Source organism: Lactuca sativa, chromosome 2, assembly GCF_002870075.4.
Source record: "Lactuca sativa cultivar Salinas chromosome 2, Lsat_Salinas_v11, whole genome shotgun sequence".
NCBI classification, from domain to species: Eukaryota; Viridiplantae; Streptophyta; class Magnoliopsida; order Asterales; family Asteraceae; genus Lactuca; species Lactuca sativa.
Genome location: NC_056624.2, coordinates 23,461,697 through 23,466,771, shown reverse-complemented (window position 1 = coordinate 23,466,771; position 5,075 = coordinate 23,461,697). Strand labels below are relative to the sequence as shown.

The window sequence follows — 5,075 nt, the reverse complement described above, 5'->3', positions numbered from 1 at the left end:
TGTTATTGATCATATGTTATGGAAGGTGATATATATATATATATATATATATATATATATATATATATATATATATATATATATATATATATATATATATATATATATATATATATATATATATGTCACACCCCGACCCGCGACGGAAATCGCCGGGGTTGCGACGTTATACAATTGGATCATAGTCAACCACATATATCGAACGCTTAATATATTTAAATCAATATGTTACAAACCTTAAAGTGTTGGAATTGAAATTACATATTCATAGTTTAAACACACATCAGTAAATAAAAACAGTTCAAGATTATTCCCAAAAGAAAGGAACTATAATTTCCTTAGAACCGATGTCCTACCTCCGGCTCCTTAGTTACCTGAGAATACACATTTTTAAAATACGTCAACAAAAATTGTTGGTGAGTTCCACAGGTTTTGACTCCGTAGGTTTTATAACATGAAATCTTTATAAGACATGGGATGTTTAACGAAGTAAATTGTGCAAAACATGTCCAACAATGTTACCGATATGCTTCGTATGAGAACCGATACTTGAAATCTAATATGAGTACCTATATTACTTACTTACCATAAAAGTAAATTTTTAACATATTTATGAGAAGCAAAATATTTAGTGTTTGTATAGATAGACACTAACAATCGTTTTAACAATCTACAAACAATATTCATACTACATACAACCTCATCCCAGTGTGTCTTAGTATATTTATTTCCGGGACTTTGTTATAATTCCCGATTGTTTGGATTTAAAGACTTTTGGCGGTAATGCTTAAAAATGTAAAACTACCAAGTTCTAACAGGACAACGGTAATATGTGTCCCTTTACGAGTGTAAACAGTACGTCGACTGTAAGTGACCATATATATGTTTAGACAGTACTCCGACTGTAAGTGAATAACAAAGTTTATACAGCACCCCGGCTGTGAGTGTCCAAAATCGATATAGTCCAAATCATCATATCTTATGAGGTTTTCAACATGATCATATTAGAAGTACTTGTTATAATTTACACTTTTGTAACTATTAAAATATGTGTGAACCAAACAATATCATAATGGGTGTACTTCTTATTTATCACAACACTTTGTATATATATTTGAAAGTCCAAACAGCAAGATAAATCAAAAAGGGCAATTCTATCCATGTTTTTAGAAAAATCATAGAAAAATCATCATAAGTCGAAATCTAGATCCGTAAACTCTCAAAGTTTAGAAAATGAGTCTAATTTGTCCATAATTTTTATCCTAAGCTTAAGTGGTTCCTAACCTGAGTGAAAATACTCATTTTTACAGACAGGTCCGAAAATGTTCTGAAATGATAGACAGTTTTGTAAAAATCATTATAAATTGTAGAAAAATCGTATGAACCCGTGCAAGTAGTCCTTAGAAAGGTATTAACATGAACTACTTCCATATTGTACAGTTTTGAAATCCATTGAGTTTAAGTAAGGCAAAACAGTCCGTGAACAGACCATAACTTTACTGTGAAAAGCTGAAATTTGAGCTTAGGTATGTTTAGTGACATAACTTGTATTTTTAGTTATTAAAGCCTTTAAATCTTTCAACTATAACTTGTTTAGTGTGTATTATCCCCCAAAACTTGTAAAACATAAAAGAGGGGCCGTAGAAAACTCACTTTAGTTGCGTGTCGTTATCGGGTTCAAAGATGTCGAGATGTTCCCGGTTTCTCGAAGGCTCGTGACGGAAGTATTCTTTGGGAGGACTTAACATAGATGATGACAGATTAAGTTAGATATTACAACTAGTTATTCATAACAACTTGTGGGTTATTTTTAAGATGTAAAACATAAGTAAAACTTTTATGTATACCTTTGTTCTAATACTATCACAAAGGATTGTTATATCATGAGTTGAACACCATCTTTCTAGGCATCATGGAAGAGGTTGTCATGGGATCTATGTCACTCAAAAATGACTTTCAATGGACTGTTATGATCTCGATAAATGGCAGCAACAGGAAGGTTTTTAGGAGCTTATTTGGTACCTGGAGTTCAGCAACTATTTGTGTGTGTAGGTTCTCGAAAATTCAGCAACTAAAGAGTGTATTTGGGTGATTTCAGTCAAGTAACAAACAAGGAAAAAGGGGCTGTGATTAAGCCATCATTTTGGCTTATGGACCTGATCAAACTTGAAGGAAAAAGGTGGTGATGGGGATGGTTTGAAGGGAGAAAAGGGAAGAGGGACAGCAGCCTTTTCTATTCCTGTTTTGCTGTCCAAACCGAGAGGGCAAGAGCTCCTCTCTTGCTCTCGTTTTCTGCTGGGAAATGAGTGAGGGAGGGGCTGAATTTGGGAGTGATCTTGAATGGCTAATTGATTTTTATGTATGGGTTATAAGAAGGTAAAAATAGAGGATATGGGGAGGAAATCTCGTGAGTAAAAGGTGAGAGGAAGAGAGGAATCAAATTGTGATATCCTTGAAAGATTACTTCTTGATATTTCATGATTAGATCAAGATTTTCTTGTCTCACTAGTTAATTGAGAAGTGTAGTTTGGTTCCAAGGAAACTAGGACTTAGAATATGAGAGGCAAGTGAAGTAACGAGATTTAGAATGGTAGTTTGTTCATAGTTACTTGCATGTGCCTTCATGATCATTTCTTATGTTAGAATTGTACTCTAGGCTTTTCAAGTTGTTCCTTGCATGTGCATGTATATCTAGCTAGGATTTGGTAATTCAAACAATATGTGGATAAGAGAAGAAGTTGGAATATTACAATTTGTTTATTTGTGTACATTTCATATTACTTGACATTTTATTCCCTGCACACTCTCTTCTCATTTGGAAATGGTTCCCTTTTAATATTCCTTTATAAGTATCTAGATAATAGTTTTTTTTTTTTAAACATATCCCACATATATACTCACATACGTAATCCATTTGCTCTTAATTATATATCTAGTTTTCATATAATATGTGTTTTATGATTACACTTATACACATAGTTTTTAAATACTAAGGCATTTGCAATTGTTCTAGACACATATATGTGTGTGCGTGTGTGTATATATATATATATATATATATATATATATATATATATATATATATATATATATATATATATAATATTTCAATTTCGTGTTTTTGTCCGTTGATAGTATTACACGTCACTTTAATAAAATTTGTCGTTACTAGAAGCCGTATACTTATAATACTTTGAACACCCAGTTATTAGTCGGTCATTTTCAAGAATCCGGTTCTAGTTCAACTTCTAAAATAATATCGTTATTCGTCAATTTCCTATATCATGAAATTTCCTCACATTATTATCAAACTTGTAACAAATTTTCTTAACATTTTTAGCTAATATATTATTCATTATTTATTATTAATATATATCGTCGTACAAAAGTCTATATTTTTGCCAATTGTTACATTCTCCCTCCGTTAAAAGAATTTCACCCCGAAATTCAACTTGTAGACGGGATATCACCAAACAAGTGGGGGTATTTAATTTTCATTTGATCTTCGCGTTCCCAAGTAAATTCTGGTCCTCGCTGAGAGTTCTAACGAAATTTCACGATAGGAATACGACTTTGTTTTAAACGCTTCACTTCTCGATCCATAATTTCCACAGGTTCTTCAACGAAGTGGAGTTTTGTGTTTAGTTGTATCTCATCGAGAGGTATTACTTTAGTGTCATCGGACAGACACTTTTTGAGGTTGGATACATGGAATACGTCGTGTACTTTGCTCAGTTCCTGGGGTAACTTTAGTCGATACGCAACAGGACCAATTCTGTCAAGAATTTCGAAGGGTCCAATGTATCTTGGGTTAAGCTTTCCTCTTTTGCCAAAACGAATCATACCCTTCCAGGGCGAGACTTTTAGCATCACTCGATCTCCAACTTGGAATTCTAGAGGTTTACGCCTTATATCAGCATAGCTTTTCTGACGGTCACGTGCCGCCTTAAGTCGATCCTTGATTTGAATGATCTTCTCGGTCGTTTCATGGATTATTTCTGGCCCAGTACGCAACGTGTCATTTGTGTGTGCTCGGGCCAGTTGGGTATCCCTGACCTCTGCCCAACATATAGGCGATCGACATTTGCGTCCATATAAAGCTTCGAATGGTGCTGCTTTCAGGCTGGTGTGATAACTATTATTATATGAAAACTCAATCAACGGTAGATGAGTATCCCAAGAATTTCCAAAGTCAATTACACAAGACCGTAGCATATCTTCTAGGGTCTGAATGGTTCGTTCACTTTGACCGTCTATCTGTGGGTGGTAAGCTGTGCTCATATCCAAGCGGGTTCCCAGGGATTTGTGAAGTGATTGCCAGAACCTTGATGTGAACCTACTATCCCTATCCGAGATAATAGATGTTGGCACTCCATGAAGCTTGACAATTTCCCTGAGATATGTTCTCGTCAGCTTTTCCATTTTGTCAGTTTCCTTGATTGGTAGAAAATGGGCAGACTTAGTTAATCTATCAACCACTACCCAAATAGCATCATAACCACTAGGAGTCTTGGGCAGCTTTGTGATAAAGTCCATTGCAATTTGCTCCCATTTCCACTCGGGAATCTCTGGTTGTTGCAGCAATCCCGAGGGCTTTTGATGCTCTGCCTTGACTTTAGAGCAAGTCAAGCATTTGCCCACATAAGTGGCAATCTCAGCCTTCATATTAGGCTACCAATATAACTTCTTTAGATCTAAATACATCTTGTCGGAGCCAGGATGTACGGAATATCTTGATCTGTGAGCTTCGTCCATGACTAGGCTCCTATTGTTACCAAACTTGGGTACCCAGATTCTGTTCATGAAATGACGAGTTCTATCGTCCTTAAGCTCAAAATGTTTATCTATTCCCCGTAAAGCTTCTTCTCTAATATTCTCCTCTTTCAGAGCATCTAGTTGAGCTTCACGAATACGGGTATTAAGGTTTGAATGGATGGTCATAGTTAGCGCTTTTACTCGTCGTGGTTTCTTATGCTCTTTACGACTTAAAGCATCAGCTACAACATTTGCTTTTCCAGGATGATACCGAATCTCACATTCGTAATCATTTAATAACTCAATCCATCTTCTTTACC

The 5,075-nt window shown here is 35.1% G+C and overlaps 1 long non-coding RNA gene across 1 annotated transcript; it reads right to left on the bottom strand.

Annotated features, from left to right (window-relative positions):
• Window positions 1–206: 206 nt before the first annotated feature.
• On the bottom strand, window positions 207–2,423 carry LOC128132010 (uncharacterized). The gene is made up of 3 exons (XR_008229937.1): window positions 1,848–2,423; window positions 1,654–1,740; window positions 207–374 (listed from the first exon to the last, which is right to left on the bottom strand). It is a non-coding gene; the product is annotated as an uncharacterized LOC128132010 (long non-coding RNA).
• Window positions 2,424–5,075: the final 2,652 nt, after the last annotated feature.